The sequence below is a fragment of the Ixodes scapularis genome, unplaced genomic scaffold, assembly GCF_016920785.2.
Source record: "Ixodes scapularis isolate PalLabHiFi unplaced genomic scaffold, ASM1692078v2 PGA_scaffold11__112_contigs__length_91849675, whole genome shotgun sequence".
In the NCBI taxonomy this organism is placed as follows: domain Eukaryota; kingdom Metazoa; phylum Arthropoda; class Arachnida; order Ixodida; family Ixodidae; genus Ixodes; species Ixodes scapularis.
In genome coordinates, this window is record NW_024609837.1 from 37505030 (window position 1) to 37524279 (window position 19250).

At 43.6% G+C, this 19250-nt stretch overlaps 1 non-coding gene and 1 pseudogene across 1 annotated transcript in view; one reads left to right on the forward strand and one right to left on the reverse strand.

The window, feature by feature from the left end:
* The window catches only part of LOC120844642, a 60305-nt gene extending 45458 nt beyond the window's left edge, over positions 1 to 14847 (reverse strand). The window contains exons 1-2 of the transcript XR_006077465.1: positions 14832 to 14847; positions 13911 to 14269 (exon numbers count right to left, since the gene is read on the reverse strand). This is a non-coding gene — a transcript (uncharacterized LOC120844642). The remainder of the gene's footprint in view (positions 1 to 13910; positions 14270 to 14831) is intronic.
* Positions 14848 to 19153: 4306 nt separating this feature from the next.
* The window catches only part of LOC121835049, a 61944-nt pseudogene continuing 61847 nt past the window's right edge, over positions 19154 to 19250 (forward strand).

The window sequence follows — 19250 nt, forward strand, 5'->3', positions numbered from 1 at the left end:
AAAATGTCCGCGCTAAATTTAGCGGAAAAAATGTCTCCGGGGGTCGCGTGACACCCCCAGGTCACGTGACCCGCACGTGACATTGGGGAGGGGGTCATGTGACCCCACCAAGGTCACGTGACCACACCCCCCCTCGAGGTCACTTGACCCCCCCCCCCCCCCGCCCCCGAAACACGTGAACCTTACCACCCTTCCCACCTCCTCCTCAAGAGCTGCGCTCTAATTCGGCGTTACAGGGAGTTGTGAACGGCTTTCATTTTTTCTCCGACCATAAACAAACCAGGGTTTGTGTTTTAGTGTTTAAGCTCCGAGCCGTGGGACCTTCTCTCAATATCTGACCAATTGGCCTCATGGCAAGGCTGGTTTTGCCCGTTTGATTGGGGCAGGGTGCGTCGGGGCCTGTACCCAAGGGAATTCCAACTAGACTTTGATTGGATGGGACAGGTTTCGGCGCACTGTTATAACCCTGACCGGACGGAAAAATGCCGAGTTTGAACGGGCTTAAGTGGCCCAGTAGTTCTCTTCCGCGGTTTTTGACGTTACGTCTTACTAAAGTTATCAATAAGTTTCAATTCAGTTTCTAATGTATTCTTGTATGGAAGATTAGAAACTCTGTTGAAGCTCAATGATGGTTTTTGTAAGTGTTTGTCGTGCGCGGTACCCATACTCTACGGCTTAGTGACCGTCCCCATTGTACGCCAGAAGGCGCTTGACGCCGAGGCGTCCGTCTTGTTACTGTTAACTACCTAAGCCGTACTCGGCAGCCAGTTACAGTATTTATATGTTGATTACCATTTAACTACACAGGCCATCAGAGGCGGTTGGTTACAGTTTTACACCTTTATTGCGCTGACCTGTTTGTTTATATTTTCTTTAGTAAAGGTTTCTTTGTTGTATTTATTGCAACGTAAACTTCGTGTCCCGCCGTCGGCCGCAAGAAAAAAAAAAAAAAAAGCATCCGGTTCCATCTTCCGCGTTCATCTCAGTTCCCCAACTATAGACACTGTCCAAGGTATCCGAGGTACGCGGGGAAAACAACCTGATCTCTAGTCTGACCTAAAGAGACAACAAGCAGAATTTTACCACACTTGCTGTCATGTGTCGAGCCGTGTCCTATGGTTTATTACAAGATATATACCCTAGAAATGGTCATGCGTCCACTTGCAACAGCTGTGATACTTATATTTTATAGTAACGAAGGGATTATAGGCAATAATTATCACGGCTCTTATATCTCCAACGAGCCCGACGCCAGGGGGCTAATTTCTTTTAAACAATTGGATGCGACGGCGGTGGAATAATTCCAAGCCAGAATATAATTAAGTGCCCGACCCGGTAGCAAAGTACTCTCACGCAAATGAGCACGGACACGGGGATGAAAGCGAAGTGCCTTCGGTTCTTTTATCAGCGAACCGCTTGCGACAGCGTAGGGTGGATGTGTTCAACCCGTAGTAAATGCTTACTCGAAAAAAAGTTATATGCACCCCACTGTCTAGCGGTGCTTACGTTCCGCTAGGATTGTGACGGCTCACCTTTAAACAAACCCTATCTGCATTAGTGATTATTCTCTGATGTATTAAGTTTTCTTACCCTGTTACGTCTTTATACGCCATCGGTTCTTTTAGTGCTTCTGCCATCTTAGATTTGAACTGCATCTGCATCTCAGACCGAAATGCGCGACTTTTCGCTTCTGCGACTCTAGCTGTCAAGTCAGCTTAGGGTAGGCAAGACAAAAGTGTGGCTATAAGAAGGTGTTATATGGCCCAAACAGCCTAATAATTCAATCAGGTGTTTATTTAGATACTTATGCCTAACATGAACCCTGGTTCATTAGACACGCTGCAGGTCTCTGTGTTTGAAAACAAGTTTAAGGCGCGTTTCATGTAGGAATTATTGCTCATTAATTAAGTGGTGCGCTCTAAAGCATTGGATTTTCCAGTGTGAAAAAAAAAAACGCCACTTCGACTCAATATAAATTCCCGCATCCAGGTTGAACGTAGAAAATACTGAAACGGCAGCGGCTTAATCGATCCTATTATGCCAATTTGTGTTGCCTTCTGCAATATCATCAATGCAAACAGAAGCATAAGTTAATGCATGCGTCGTGCCGCATCTAATAGAAAGTGTTTTGTTTTGTTCTTATCTCAAGAACGTGTTGTTTACATTGATGCGCTGATACAATATCGAATATTAATTTGATAAATAATGAAGAATACTTACACTAATGCAGGTTAAGTTGAACTTCAAAAATGCACTGGGCTGGCGTAAAGGGGATTTCACACAACCCCCAAACGACGACATAAAGATAGTGCAAGTAGCAAAAACAATAAAGAGGCGATATTTGCTGCCGTCCACAACAGGACTCTCAGTCTTCTTATGTTTCTCGACGTCTGAAGCTAAAGCCCATACGTTGTCGACCGATTCGCGTTGAGCCCCGCCATGCGCGAAAAAGTTGAAAGCGCATTGGAGCTGAAAATACTCTCCTTGAGGTCGGGGCTTTTGAGCGAAGACCGACTTTTTAAATGACACGTCTTGAATCCCGTATAAGAGATCATTGAATTTCCCTGACGAGTGACAGTTCGTAAATAGCCCAAGTTTCCGATGCGTGAGCCTTCTAATTATTTCTAAAAATGCAAGCTGAAATGTTTGTTGTTCTAGAAATTAGACAGTATTTTTCCTAAGTATCTATATCACTGTCGTTGAGACGTACTTATCTATAAGACGTAGGGTGCACCTTTAATTTAAATATTGAGTTTTTATTTATAATATTATTTAGATTTATTGCATCCTCCCATGATGTATATGTTGCCAAACACTCTTTTTTTGCTCTATTATTTTATTGAATTATCACGAAGAATGCAACGCGCGTTACTTTTAATCTTCAAATCAAAGGTGGATTTAACGTCTTCCTCTTCATGTTGTGGAGAAATGACAGGGTATAAATTATTTTATGCTATTGTTAAGATAAAACCAATCATTATACCATTGACATAATTATCATTAGGATGCACACAAACACGTTTGTGATATCTTTAATTCGAACCTACATGCCTTCACTGAGAGACGCGCATAGTGCGCGGAAGTATTAGTTTTTTACGGATGTCATATTTTAAAATAGCAAAGTAGCATGACTATAAGCTTGATGATATCCGAGCTTAATAGGTGACGTAAAGTGAGAAGACAGTTTTAAATTGATAACAATGGGATCATAATAAAAATTATTTAGAGGGAGTTGGAATCATGACGGAGCAGTTTCAGTCAATAACTTATGCAGAAGTTGTGACACGCGGTCACACAAGAGGTCTTTCAACAGTCAATGTGCTACAGGAACTGAAAAAATGCAGGAAGGCACACTCTAAATAAAAATAATTCATGACATTATGCGAATTAAAGAGCAGTGAAATTGACGAAAGAGCAAATAAATTTACGGATTGGCATCATCGTGCATACTTCATTCAGACACGAAAGGAAACCCTAAAGCTTTAAACATGAGTGACCAAAATTGCGTCGAATCACGACCGCAAGCCGCGTAATCATAGCAACAGCCACTGACGCTATGACGTGGCCGAATGCCCCGCCGTCACGTCCCAACTTCAGCGACGGTTGCTATGGTTGCCCCGCAGTGCGCTGCGACGCGATGCGATTTTGGCTTACGCCTGTTTTACGCTTAAGAAAAGAAAAAGAAAGAAAAAAGTTTCAAGGTCGTGTGTGTGTTCTTTAGATGCGTTTAGGATAAATGACCTGATATACTATTTGGTATGTTGTTCGAGTAACTTTGGTTTTCTCTCCTCCTGCATCACTTCTCTTTTTTTGATCGTCCTTTCCTCTGTTCTCATGAGAAACACGGCGGAGCCAAATGCTTTACCGTAGTCGCGGACAACCAAAAATAGAAACGCATGCGCATCTCACTTGTCCATAGTGTCGCGCTTTCGCGCTGCGGCGATAGAGAGGTCTGCCACCGACGCACCGAGATACCGGATTCCCCGAGACAGCAGAGAGGACTGCCTCCGCTGTCTCAAGGCCTGTCCATGACCATAGATGGTCTTGGACAGCCTTTTCAACCTGAGGCCACATAAACACTTTCTGTCGATAAAAAACAACACAGGCGGACATCTGCCTATACATTGTATGAAATGCGGTTGTCATCCTGATTTGCAAAGGACACGTGTTCTCGCAAGAGCAAATGAGGCAACGAAAAGAAAACCCGTAGAAGCCTACTTCATTAAAAAGAAAGGTCACGACTGCATAAGCATGCAATCTGTTTCACTATCAGACAAGGAATTTTCTTTTTTGGATGGTCATGTTTAGGCCTTATTTTGCCGCAAACTGATTGCTGCTGTTATATATACTGCCGTGTCTGCGCCAAATAAACAGTTGGAAGTCTGCGCTCCGTGTGTCGTACTCGTTTCTACCTCTGTCCTCGTCCTCTGCGCAGTTCATTTATTTCTACAAACCATAGATGGCTCTGCCCAAATTAAAGAACAAATATCTGCGAGGGTCCTTGCACCCACCAGTGTTTACTAAGAAAATGCTGTTAGATTTTCGCGGAGTAAGTTGAATGTTCTACAAAAATATATTTTGGTGCGACCTTGGTTGCGGGTTTACTAACGATTGCAGAAATACTATGATGCCCATAAATGATTACTTCCGTTAAAAAGCAATTAAGAGCTGTAGAAGACGTTCTTCTTGTTCGCTCTTTTCTTTTCGACTTTCACTTCTATCTTTCCTTTTATTATCATTTTGACCTCACTGGTCCTATTTTTGTCTCATATTATGCATGATTTATTTTGGTGCTCATCACTTTCAGGCGAATTCCCTGATGTTCGACCAGAAAGCTATATCCTTTCCAAAAATCCGCGCCAACGCCTGTCCGCCATTGCTTGATGACGTACTCTGAGCTTTTATTCGACACGAGTGTGACGTCAGCATTCGGTGAGGACTCGGATCCAAGCACGCGCTTCATGAGCGAGCAACGGCAAAAACCAATGTTGTTCGGTAGACTTATAAAAGGCTTTGTTGAGAGGTCTCTTAATGAGCTGATAGCTTTGACTGGCGATAGCAAACGGAGAAATACTGTGAGTGCCATGACAATGCACTTTCGTCGCTGCCTGATTGGTCTACATCATATCGTATCGTCGGCTGTGGACGTACTTCATGCGAAACAGAATATAGCTAAAAGTGAGACGAGATGTACAAACTTAAATATTTTTCAAGTTATCTCTAACCACATGTTACAAGATCGATGTTTTTCATTGTGGCGGTGCCTTATAGAGGAAGTGGAAAATTTGTTACTTTTTACTTTATTTGGCCAAACCAATGGAGGCATGCCTTGCTTTTAGCAACCATCAAGATGCTCAAGTGCAAAAATGGACATAGGTTACGCAGTTGTTTTTCACTGTACCTGTGTCAAATTGTTACTGCTGTTGTTGAAGGAGGCTGGCAGAGGCCGACCATGTATTGAAAATTTTTCAAGTCCTGAGTAGAAAACATCGTGCAGATGGCGTTTTACTTCCAGAACGTATCTCGTGCCATACCGATCACTATTTAGAAGGCGGATGTGTTCTTACTTTTAAATGCCATTATAACCTGTGGATATTTAAATTAAGTACATTACTGTATGACATCACCTCTCTCTCTATTTCTGCTCTTTAGTTGAGTATCGGTCCGTGTTTATCAGTCCATTAGTTTCTCAATTTTTTTGTCTTCTTAAACGCGTTTTTCTGCATGAAGGGGAACATTTGTTGCTGCGCATCCAGAGCGAGTATCCTAAATTGGTTTGTGGTTCGACAACGCACAAGCTCTAATAATATAACCCGACCACAGATGCCGGTGAACACAGCTGGTTCATTTCGTTATATTGTACAGAATTTTACAATCAAGGATAATCAAAACCACTGGTTGGGATACGCTATTCGAAAGATCTCTGTAGCCTTATTTTTGTCTTATTAACGCTCAGTAGTCGATGAGATTGAGGCGTTAGCTGATAAGAACGCCAATTAATGATTTACGGACGCGTAAATATACAAAGTCAGACCCTACATGTTTTGTAAGCTGCTTGGGACTAGATAAATAATCGAAATCAAGCTCCATTCAGTGGAAAGAGAAATTTGTGCTTTCAAGCGTAGTCGTATAACTCTACATAGAACTGAAAGTCGTGCTTCACACGATTGTGATCTGACTGATTAAGTCACCTAACCAAAGGCTTCACGCTTTTTGGGTGCAACCTAATGCTCACATATTCAAACTCCCTCGCTAAAGTGGATTTTAGCTAACGTGCCACCCGGTTAGACATTCCTACAGTATAAATCATGCTGTATTAGAGCCGCAAATTCTCAAGTAGGTTAAAACAAATATTCTAGGAAAGCAGCCCTACACTATATTACTCTATCTTTTAAAGGAAATGATATCTACGGTCCGCCTGGAAACACGAAAACTCAGCTCAGTGCTACAAAAGTAACGCATGTCAGAGATGGCTTACGGAGCTTTCTTTCGGAAGTAGTTCAAACAAATAGCATCAAAATATGAAAACGCAGCACTTTAAAGACTGCAGCACTTTCTTCCTTTGAAGCGCCGAGCCGCCGAGCTTTCAGAAAATCGGTAGAACGGCAATCCTTCGAATGATCCTCGTCTTCTGTTTAGCAACTCCTTTGACGCGGTGGGCAAATTTCGAAGTCGAAAGAGGGGTTCATTTTTTTGCTGAGTACCACAAATATATATCTTCTACGGTCCTCCTCGTTTCCCGTACGCCTCGCAGGTGTGCTCCGCAAAACGAGAAACAAAGAAACAAAGTCAAATTTTAAAGGAAGGCTCCTCGACGTTATCTGCATTGTTACCAGGAACTTCGTGTGCGCAACAGGAGTAAGAGGGATTCTCTAACGCAGCGGAGAGGTCTCCAGCTACCGCGCGCACGTTCGCAGAGTAATACACGCACGTGGGGATAAACTATCCAGAAACTCCGGCAGAAAAGAACGACCGCTGACTTGTCAATTCCGCCAGTGCCTGAAGCTCTGCCTCGAAAATAAAAACGCGGCCATAGATGGAATCGCATATTTCAGTGCTTGCTAAGACGTGATGAGAATGCAGCACGCGACGATACTGGACGGCTCGGGTTGTGCGCAAGCGCTGAATGGTTGAACTAACTACCAACGAGACGAACAAGAAAATTAAAAGAAAACTAAAAGAAAGACGGTTAGCGGGAACGAGCGAATTTTGATTTTTTATCGTTTTTTTTTTTTTCGCAACCATAAGTCTGTCATTAGCGCTACTATCGTTGTGGAATGTGTTGACCGCGGAAGTCGAAGTATGTTGTTAATTGTGATACAGCTTTATCTTGTTTATATGCCCCTACAAAAAATTATCAATGAGTTTCGATGAAGTTTCTGATGTATTCTTATAGTATACATTAGGAACTCAATTGAAACTCATTGATCATTTTTATAGGTGAACCCCGTTAGTATAAAAACCCCGCTATATAGACACCATCTTCTGGAAAACTCTGTAAAAAATACATGCATTTTTGTCTCGTTATCAAGGACAAATAACATCACGGACGATTTTTCGGAGGAACCAGGGCGTCCATACTAACGAGGCATCGTTGTAATTATTTATACTTGCAATGAGTGTTTTTGGTACACAAATCATCATGCTGAACGACTCATTAAGATTAGTGAAAGATGTATATTATTTAGTTGCGTTCGAGGCGTAATATACAGCGTGATTTTAACGGACCTCTTTGATCACAGCCTCCGCAGATGCTAGCCAAGTCGGCCATGGAAATATGCTTATAGGTCACCGTGCTCCATACGTGAAGGTAGGGCTCCTCCACATGGCGTCTGGTAAAGGGCTTAGACTTTGGAAAAACAGCTGCTTTAGCGAGATGCGATCATCGATTTCGAAGAGCGTGCACCCGTTGTTGGCACCAATCCTTCGTTTTTGGAAAGATCGGGGGGGGGGGGGGGGGGGGGAGAGGGGGAGGCGTTCCGCCAAGAGTAGTTGCACTCCTCTTCTCCGCCGTAGATGGGTGTGGAAACACTCAGGCAATGCATCGAACGCTCTTCGCACCGGTCAATGTTCTCAGTTGTGGTCTCGCGCTAAGGGAACAGGTGGAGACAGGACGTCTCGCCGAAGTCTTCCGCCACCCATCGATCAAGGACGCCTTGTCTGCTCGTGGGACGCGCATGAGACACCGACGCCTCTCAAGACCGCCTTGGCTTTGCAACTAACGTGTCAAGAAAATAAAAAAGGCGTAGAAAGTCTCGTGAACGAAAAGTGCGTGTCCACGAGACAGTAAGCTGTAGACCGTAGGCCGTAGGACCTTTCTTTGCGGTTAAACCCCTTGAAGTTTGTAAATAGTTCGCATCCAGGTCGGCGCGTTTCGAACGCGGTCTTAATATATTAAAATTGAGGATCGTGTAGGATTGCAGAACATCCTCGGGTATTGTGTTTCACACGGGAGAGGACAACGACCGAGAAAATGCGCGCAAATAAGCCGCGACACAAAGAAAAGTACGTCGTGTTTAATGGTTTTCGTTAAATTTCTGATATTGGAGTTATAGGTAATAAAATAAGTGCAGTCAAATTAAAACAATTGTATAATCGATCGTAAATTCGACTCTGAATATAAACGTATGCCGCAGTATTTTTTTTTCAGTTTTGGAAATAAAACCAGTCTTCAACGTAAGACTTCACATATATTGAAGCATTGGATGGTCACATCACACGTCAGAAATGCCCTCTCTTTTATTATGAAGCCAAAACCTACTTGCTCAGATGCTTACATTGAGACCTCTCTCTGCCCTTTCGAAGCATGCCTGGAGGGCTGGAGGAAACCTAAGCAAGCAACCTACTAAGAACGTAATATTCGGCCAAATGCCTCAATCCGACTGTCTAGCGCTCATTTCGAACGGCCATTATGCCAAACGCCTTCGGTCGAACGACGAATTAGCTGGGATTCAGGTTCTGCAATTCTTGAAGGGCCACATCGTAATAAATCTGACGTGGACGGCACATCTGGCGCTTATGGACTCAATATTGAAGGCATCGGAGTGAAGCGACGGGCGGTTTAGGCGCACGCTGATTGTACCCTGCATTGTGGCGTGAAACCAACAAAGGGCAATGCGAATCATAAGCAACCCTGTCCTTCCATCCCATTAAGTGCTAATTTTTTTTTTCAATTGGACGTTTCTAAATAAACGAGGTTCCCAACACTTTTTGACGCCTCTTTGAAATTCAGCAGAAAAAGGGATTATCGTAAACGCCGTTTGAAGAGCGGGTACGTGCCGTTCTTAAGTTTTCTCAAAATTCACCGGATGCGACGCCATCGTCAGACATGTCGCTGCTTGCTCACGTTAGGGGAAGATGACGGGACAACGCTTGAAAAAATTTAGCAGGTCCTGTCGATGCCTGTAACAGTTTCCAGCTTGTAAAATTAAAGGCAGGATGTAGTGAGCACCAAAATTAAAGGCAGGATGTAGTGAGCACCACACAACGGTGCAACTCAAGATTAATCAGTATTATCTCTGATATATAATTTCTCCAGGTGACGTTTTAGGCACTCGTTCTGAAGGACTTCGGAGACATTTGGCGTCATTTTTTTTATTATGGCGTGTTCTTACGTATTAAGACAGATTTAAGACTTTCCAAAAGTCCTGTGCTTTGGTGTTTATTTTATTTTCTCGACCTGTTCTTAATGTTGTGGGGTGACAGTAATCAAAGGGATAGTTTTTTTATTTTTTTATTTTGTGCTAGTGAACCCCTCTTTGGTTCTTAGACGTTTAGGTGTTAATTATTCATATGATTTGTTTACTCCTTACCTCGTGTTAACTTTTATACGAAACAATTCTAACAGTTGGTACTTTTACGATAATAAACCTAAATTTCACTAAAGCTTCTATCGCTACATTAGACTTTGTTCTAACATTTTTGATGCTAGCAATCCCATTCAAGAAAATGACAAATTCTAACCGGTCTGCCTTCTATGATACCTAGGTAATTACAGTTCTCGAAATCATTACGATGTCCTGGGAAAAAAGGCAGAATTGAACATTTTGAAAATGCAGCCTATAACATTCGATTAAAAAAACTTCGTAGAGATGAGGAAGAGAACTTCTCCGCCACAAAAAGTTTAATTACTGCTTACCATAGAATCCCGAGAGATGCCCGACCACCGAAAAGCAATCACACCTATTTTTTTGCTTGATTTTGTCTTTTCGTTTAGGCACTGAACGATAGCCCACTCCTAGTAAGCGTAGTGTACGTATCGATGATAACCTTAGCGTAAATGCGACTAGTTAGCTATGGGGGGATATAAGCGAACAGTTCTGACTGGGAAGTACAATCATATTTGCTTCATTGCCCCTCGCCGCGACAACAAGTTTGACATAGACATACGATATTAAAATAGCAGTTTTTCAACTTTTTCTCGATTGCTTACCCAAAGTGAGCCCACTCCTTATTTTCACCCAATTTTCTCTCAGTTTTAAGCGCGCTGTCTCGCGTGATATTAGTGTATGAATATTCATGACTGTCATCTAAACTATTCCGGGGAAACATTCTAATGCTCGTAGTTGTTCATTTGAAATTCTCACTAGTGCATTTAGCACAGAAGCGCCGAGAAAGAAATGTCCAAGAAAGTTGAGGACGTGACAGCCTTGCCGCATTCGTCATGCAGAAACTGCCTGCAAAAATGTTCCAGCCATACAACTATGCCTTCAATATACCGGGTGTTTTTGCGAAGACTTTCAAAAATCCTAAAAATTAGGGCGATTGAAAAAAAAAGAAGCTCTCTTCGGGAACAAACAACCAGCCACGGCGGACGTCAGGAATTGCCAAAAACCTACTAATTAGCCAGATAATTAAAACTTGTTAATTAATTTTTTAATTAGGCGAAATAGACATATGGTTCCAATTAGAAAATTGCTGAGCGTTATCGAAAACCCCTAAATCAGTCATTTTCAGAAAGACTTTGAGCGCGTGAGACGAGTAGTAGCGCACTAAAGTTACCACTCGTGGAGCAGGTACAAGGCTAGCGGTTGCGGTAAGGCGCCCGCGCGATTTTTCCGCCTCTTATCTAACCCCAGCCTTGTACCTGCTCCACGAGTGGTAATTTTAGTGCGCTACTACTCTTCTCAAGCGCTTAAAGTCTTTCTGAAAATGACTGATTTAGTGGTTTTCGATAACGCTCAGCAACTTTCTAATTGGAATCATATGTCTATTTCCCCTAATTAAAAAGTTAATTATCAAGTTTTAATTAATTATCTGGCTATTTAGTAGGTTTTTGGCAATTCCTGACGTCCACCGTGGCTGGTAGTTTGTTCCCGAAGAGAGTTTCTTCTTTTTTCAATCGCCTTAATTTTTAGGATTTTTGAATGTCTTCGCTAAAACACCCGGTATATGATTCAGCCGTGTCCGCAAATAACTCTATCGTCATGTCTGCAGTGAACACAGTGTCTTTTGTGTGATGTATGAAAAGAACGACTATGGATTTTCTGGCAAGAGGCAAAGGCTAGCTGACTTTGTCCCTACCCCTAGTCTCCCTCCAATCAGAGTGAACGAAAGCGTCATCTACTCCTTGTATAACCCCTGGCGTTCAAACGTGTTCTAATTCGTTCGAACTATCAGTACCGACAGAGCCATGGCTAGCCTTTAAAGGGAGAGTGCAACTGAAAAAAAAAAAAGTTTCCTTTTGGAGTTGGGACGCGTAATTTTAAAAATAATGTTTCCAGGAAAAATAAAAACACATTTCTGCTGAATATTTACGGCGTTAGACGCCGTTAAGGTGCAGAAGGTGGGGGTCGCAGTCCGTAAATCCCAGCCCCGTGCGTACTATAGGTGCTTAGATCTTTCATTGGCTGTAAAAATGATTGACGTGTGAAAGGTTGGTTGTAAATTTGTATCTCCTTGCCGCAATAGTGATTTAATCGGCGCTTGTTTATGTTTGTGAGGCAAATAATCAAGGTAGAGTCATTATTGTTTTCAAAGATATCCCGAGATCGCTTTACCCGCTTTGGTTTGAAACGTTAACAAACATGGCTGCCGGCGTCTGCGGAGTGCTAAACGACCGAGCTCGTCGAGCTCGTCAATTAGGATGAGTGCGGGTGGTTTTGAGTTCCCGGATATGTTTAGAAGAAGACCTCATCAACCGACTATGTTTGCAGCAAACAAGTGTCACGACTACGTGCCTTCGGAAGCTCTGCCCAAATGCTTGTTCTCGAAGCGGGACTGGCCTAAGCCAAGCTATGGTGCCTGGAACGCTTCTCCAACTGGTGTGTTTACCGCGTCCAAAAAAGTAGACCTTCGATTTACACCTGATGACGTCAGAGAAGTGTCATTCTATCACCAGTCGTGATTCTGGCGGCGTCCCAACAGCTGTAGTGTATGTGGCAGACGCCTATTCTGCTGTAGGTCGCACTCCAGTGTGGCAGTCCGCGGAAGTTCCGCAAGCCAGAAGTTGGGACGCTGTGACGACTGCGACACTCGCGTTCGCTCGTGCTACTCGCAGCTTGTTGTTAGCATTTCTGCGACCAACCGCCAGGATCACGATTTGTACGGCATGACACTTCGGATTCTGTGACACCATTTTTTGCCAAATCGGGACCACTTTTGATGTATGGGAAGCTTAGGACGCTAAGCACACCATTCGAAGACGCGCACCAGGCGCCATAGCCTAGCGTCCCAGATCAACTATTTTAAACGATCTGGCTTGATACTTTTCGTTGCCCATGTTGATGCAGAATAAAGTTGCTGGTTTCCGAAAAAGCGGCCCTGCTGCTCTGTGAATTGTACAACCATCATGATTTCGACCATGGTTTCAATACCGAGAAGATACCTACACAGATAGGAATTTGCGAGCCATTTGGTTGGTAGCAATCGGGCGTTCGGTTCACATCAAATTTGTCTAGGCTTTTCCCCGTCATTGCGGCTCAAAAGGCAAGCTTCCAAGTTTTCCACAGTGCACCTGGCCTATATATCAAAGCGAATATATGTACATCACCTTTTAATTGTGCTTCATGACACTCATCTACATTGCGCCTAAATTTCATGTGAAAGAAAAAAGAAAAACAAGAACAGTAAGGCCAGAAAGACAGCATATTTATTTTCTGGATTTCTTCAGTTCTCTAGGTCGCTTATCACGCACATCGATAGGCGGCGACAGTCGGTTGTCTTGAATCGTGACTTGTGCACAATAAAACGCTGGAATGCCTCTTTTATAATCGCGTCATCTAAGAATTTAAGAAGATTTTTGACGGGAGATGGATACCAGAAGGACGGAGGTGGAAACGGACGCGGACGAGCCGCTTTCGCTTCCCCGTCTCACGGCATTGCAGATGACGCTAAGCGGCCGTGAAATAGCAGACGATGCCGGAGGCTGCCGCTCTTCTGCTTATACGACAAGCAAGCTGTGTTAGACTTCCCGCCTAGACGGACTGGATAACGCGAAAGGCTACACGACGCTTGAGGCCCATTCAGTCGAGCAGCCAAGCCAGTCCTGTAGTAATGGGCGGGACATCGCATTTAGATTGCAATGACTTCTTCCACCACCACCAACATGGCTTTCGCAAGGGTTACTCTTCTGAGACGCAACTTTTTGAATTTACACATGACCTTCATTGCAGCCTTCAATCTCGCAACGGAACAGACGCAATATTTTTAGACTTTTCTAAGGCATTTGATCGTGTCCCACATATTCGTTTAATCTCTAAACTTTCTCGCCTTCATCTAAACCCCCAAGTCTTACTGTGGATACGTAATTGTCTTGACTTTTTTTTTCTTCTTGCTGTATCCGGTTAAAGCTACCGATAATCCTTCCAATCAGGGGCGCGCTGTCGCAACCGTGGGCTCTCATGACCTCATTTCCCCCACTTTCTCTCCGCGTAGCACGCAAAGCAGCCTCAGCTCCGGCGCGAACTCACCGTTCTGTCACCGAGCTGCGCGATCCTGCAGCGCAGGAAGGCCGACTTCCCCAACTGGGCTGTCACGTTCCGGTCGGTGCTGTTGTCGAAGCGGGGCCTGAAGTGGGGGTCGTCCCAGTGGGCGCTGGGCCGCGACGGGGGCTCGCCACCCACGCCGGTTGAAGACGACCAGGACACGGCGCCTCCAGCTGCTGGCCCTCCTCCGTGAAGGGGGGCCGCCGGTCCTGGTCCCGGCACCAGGCCCGAGCTTGAAGACGAGACCAGACCCGAGCCGAGCCTCTCCCTGAAGTTTCGCTCCGTGCGAGGTGCTTCCCAAAAGATAGTTTCTGCCTGCACCGGCAGTGAACCAGAGCCCGGGCCTGGAAAACGCAAGAAAGAACAGCTCGGTGAAACCTTTCTTGAACGCAGTTACCAAGCTCTTAGTCGCAAGTCTCACTAAGCCAACAAACAGAAACAACCGACACCGACAAGCCTCAAACACGTGCTGCATTTACTCGATGGTACTTTTGGCAGGCGTTTCAGTCTTTCAGTGCTGGTAAATGAAGCACGAGTATTTTTAAGCCTGGCGAATATACCCACGCGCACACAAGGCTCTTCTTTAAAGCTTGTCGATTTCGTCTTTTCTCTTCGTCGCCCTAGTGGGACTCAGGAATTGTAGAAACAGGTGAAAGAACAGGTTTAAGCAGACCATAAGCGTTCAAATGCGTAGAGCAAGTCGTCTACTTCTTGTGCAGGGGTGGCGGTGACGTCAGAACGACGCCGACCTCTGATTGGTTTCAATTGAAGGGATAGTAGGTACACCTCAATGCTTAATGTCTTGAGGTCTGCCCACTATTATTTTTTTATGAGCCAATAAGATTTCATTGTTCTGACATCAACGCAACACATGTTCAAGAAGCGGACGACTTGCTCGCTGCATACTTCCATTTATCTCCATTTTAATTCTAGAACGGTGTATCACCTATAGTCACTGACAGAGTGAGAACGGGGGGACGTCTATTATGAATGCAGGGTCCTTTAGTACGAGCTCGGTGCCTACTGTCGTGCTTTGTCTGCGCTCGCCCACTCGACGTGACGTGCTCGAAACACCAGAGCATCGTCGAAGGTTGTAAGTTTGCTCTAGAGACGGGACAACTGAGCTTCTCCCTGAACTCCTAAGCTTTTCAGCGAGCGTCATACCTTTCGGAAATTTCGAAAAAAAAAGTAATAGTTTATGGTGAGCTATTGGGGTACAGCTCGTACAGAGAGTACATATTACATTTTTTATTTCGTCCTTTTAGCACGGAGTGATTGAAACATTGCCTGGTTATAAAAAAGTTTGGCATAGCCTCTGTGCAGCGTTTGAAGATAGGGACCTGTACAGGTATACATCAGGGCACTACCACATCCATGCGCAGAAACACAGAGGTGCCTTTTTTCTGTCTATTTAAGTCACACCGTTGTATAAGTCGCTCCTACCAGAGAATTATGTTTAAAAATAAATTCGGTGTATAGTTGCACCTTCGTATAAATCACTGTTATATATGTGCACGATCTTCGTGGCGAAACTGCATTGATAAGTTCGCACATGTGTGTTCTGGTCGCCATATTATGAGTACGCGGGAAGCAGTTTCAGCGTTCTTCGTCGAAGAGTCGAATGAGAAATGTGACGACTACCCCAATTTGCACAGTTAACCTCCATATACGCTTAAAGTCGCAACGTTGTATATCAGTACAACTGGAGCGCAAAAGACAGAAGGACAAAGGGAGGAATTCACAAGACGAGCGCGGAACTTCCACTGAACGTTTAATGCAAAGAACACATTCAAATAAACAACCACACCGGCCGTTATCGCATCAACGCTCAAGATAAGCTATTTTTGTGTAAAAACGCCGAAGTCTGCTCGAAGCGTACTTGATAGGAATCAAGTACGCTTCGAGCAGTTCTTTGCAGTTTTGTCACCCCCTTTCCCCACAATCGTAATATCTTCGAAATTTGATAGTAATATCTTCAAAACTTCATAGAAGAAGAGGATTGTGTCATCCAGCCTTCGGTGTATTTATACAAAAAAAGAAATAGCTTATCTAAAGTGTTGATGCGATAACGGTGTGGTTGTTTACTTGGGTGTGTTCTTTTCATTAAGCGTCCAGTTGAAGTTCAGCGCTCGTCTTGTGAATTCTTCCTTTGTCCTGGGGTTTCTTGCGCGCTGCTGCCAGTTGTACTCATGAACCAACTCTCCTGCATCGCCACATTGATCCGTTGTATAAGACGGACCAAATTAAATTTTCTAGAAAAACAAAACAAAAACAAAAACGCGACCTATACATTGCAGAATGCGTTATACGAACGTGTGTACGAAAACAAAAAGCCATACATGAACGTGCATTCAAAAACGCAAGTACAGGAACGCGTCAAAGGCAGCAGAAACACAAAACCACGCTGCTCACACCTAGGCGGACTGAACTTGCGTTCACCAAACAGTTTTCAAAAAAGCATTCTTATTTCAAAATTTCAGCACGCCTTTTTAAGCAGCAAACTTCGAGTTCGACGGCTTGCATATTTCAACTCAGCTTTTAACGTAGTAAACTTCAGTCATTATGTCTATTTTTACAGTCGTAAATGAATGCGCTAAAAATAGCTATTTCAGTGATTTGCACCTTACATTTATGTATAAAATAAAGTACCTTCACCCCCCCCCCCCCCCCCAAAAAAAAGCGTCTTGATTTTATATTATTCTAATTTGTTTTTTTTTTACCGCGGCTTATTCTTGCTTTCTATTGGCTAAACAAATGCGTGAGCTTCAAGAAACAAAAGTAAATAAGGATCGACTGACACCATCACAATTTCGTTTGCATCCGTTAGAAAATGTTGGGCCAATTCCAGAGTCGCACACTAGAAAGTTTTACAATTTTGAAGATAAAAGGGATGAGAAAGATAATATGTCTCACCCTACCCCAGTTCCATTCAAATCGAGTAAAAAAAAAAAAAAAGCAAAATTTTAACTCTTTTCTTTCACAGCTTTATAACGCTTCCATGGTGGCCGTCTTTGAAATTAGCAATGAACTTCAAATTACCTTTAAGAGATAAAAAAAAAGAGAAAGCCTAGGACGAAGGAATAAAAAATTAAACTGGAATCGGGACAAAGTTTCTTTTCCGTTTCCCAATTTTGAAAGGTATATGGAGAGCGAGAGTATAGAACTCATTGGACGCCATTGGGACATTTTTAGGTTATATATTTTGGCGCACAGATACGAGCTTATCCTGCTCAACGTTAATCATAAGCGAGAGTCATCATCCATGTTTTGGTGTCTTTATCTCACATAGTTGTCTTGCTGCTACCTCTACTTGCGTTAAGCTAAACCGATTGTTAAATGTATGCCTAGTCAGACTTTCCTTAGTTTAGTAAAGAAGGAAAGTATAAGTGAAACTAGGTCGGTACAGCCGCCGTTTTTTTTTTGTTTTGTAGGAAAGTTCCTAAGATTGTCGGGTGTGGGAATCTTGATTTTCAACCCTTCAAAACTATCCTAATAATTATTCGATAACATAGTGAGTCAAATTTCTTGTTTACCGTACGTCTGTTTAATGGTGCTAGCGCTGAAAACACCAACATTTGTTTGCTGACAAAGCAAAATAAACTTTCCGGTGGATTCCACCGCAAGTATCCCGCACCTGCGCTTGCTCGCAAGCCCTCTCCCTTGCGGTCACTGGGTCATGCTTAAGCGTAACTGATTTGCCAACAAAGGATACGTAGCTTGTCTTCGAGGAGTGTTGTTGTGTACTGCTTTAGTGAGGGGGAAGACACTAAGACTCACATACACAGGTTTACACAAGGACAACCACTCAAACAGAATCCTCCTAGGTTTCTTTTTTTTTAGTTGTTTTCGGCTCCAACAACGTCGGCTACAATAATGTCGGCTCCGAGAACAACGGATTCTTCTCTCGGTGTTGGAACCGACATTTTCCTAAGTGTTTTGGCCCTGAAAAATTTAAATATCTTAAAAAATTGTCACTTACCGATCTAAGGCTTCCAGGAACTTTTTTTTTTTTTTATTTGGTATTACTTCGTGCTAAATTTCAATGCCCTCTTTGTTTCGATTGCATTCAAAACAGTTTAAAGTGAGTAATTGAATTCGCCTTTTAAGAGATTTTGTTCCCTTACGTAAGTGTAAACTATGAAAGTTCTGATTTGCTCTTTCTACAACTAAAAATTTCAACTAATAAAAAGAAACCGCCGGAAAACGCTAAATAATAAAAAAGAAAATGGAATTAAAAACTTCGCGAAGAGAATGGGGGAAAATCGGGAAGGTCACGGAGGCCTGGCAATAGCGAGTTATCATTGGAATTGGCTCGCTACGATGCCTACAAACGTTATTTTTGGATCAATTTGGTAAAAAGAATAAACTCCAAGAAAAGCATTACGCCCAAGCACATTCCGACCTATCTATGTCGTGTTTTGTGTGCTCTCTTGTTCCTTTCTGCGTGCGTAAAACATCAACTGAATATGCTCTGCTGTTTGTCGCTCGTTCCCTTTGAACTTTAAATGTCAACAAACAGAAGGAAGTGCGCAGTCCGATTGACCGCTGAAAAAAGAATTTCCTTGTAATACGAAGTCGGAAAGGGCCATGTCCACGGAAGCGTCAGCGTCTGACACCCGGAACGCAAACCCCAGCAGAAGCCGCCATGAAGGCGGCGTGGCCGATGTCACACGGGGAATTGTGTCAAGAGCCCTAGACGAGCCACGCCTGACAGAGACGAACGATGAGCGCGGTTCAAGAGTGCAGAATGAACCGTCCCCGTCGAGTGATATCGAAAAGAAGAGGGCAAATGCGGCGCTTATAATGGGTGCTGAATATGGCAGCCTCTGCCGCTTGAGGCGACAAAGATGGCATAGTTTCACGCCTATATTGAGATAGGCGCGAAATTCGACCGTGACGAGCGTCGTGGTCAATGTGATAGAGCCGTGCTTTGCGGGGGTTACGACATGCGGCGAATCTGACGAGTCAGCGAAGCCAGACCTTCGAAAGAGGCGCATTTTTGCAGAGAATGCAACCTCGAGCGATCCCAAGCACCAACGGCTTGGGGGATGCGTTGGTTGGCTCATCAAGTGATTGAAACACTGAACTGGATGCAGGGCGGATTTATGGCTAAGGTTCGGGGAGGGGGGATGATTCCCTTTTTTTTCAATTGCGCGGGCCAGTAATTTTTAAAGTATCTAAAAAGGAAAGTATTAATCGGGTTTTAACGTTTGATACATGGGGTTACGATGACGAATTCGACATTCATTACCGAGGTAAGCAGGGATCTCGTCTCGGCAGCCGTGCTTTGTTTTCTCCACTGGGAAACCGTTTCTAACGGCATTG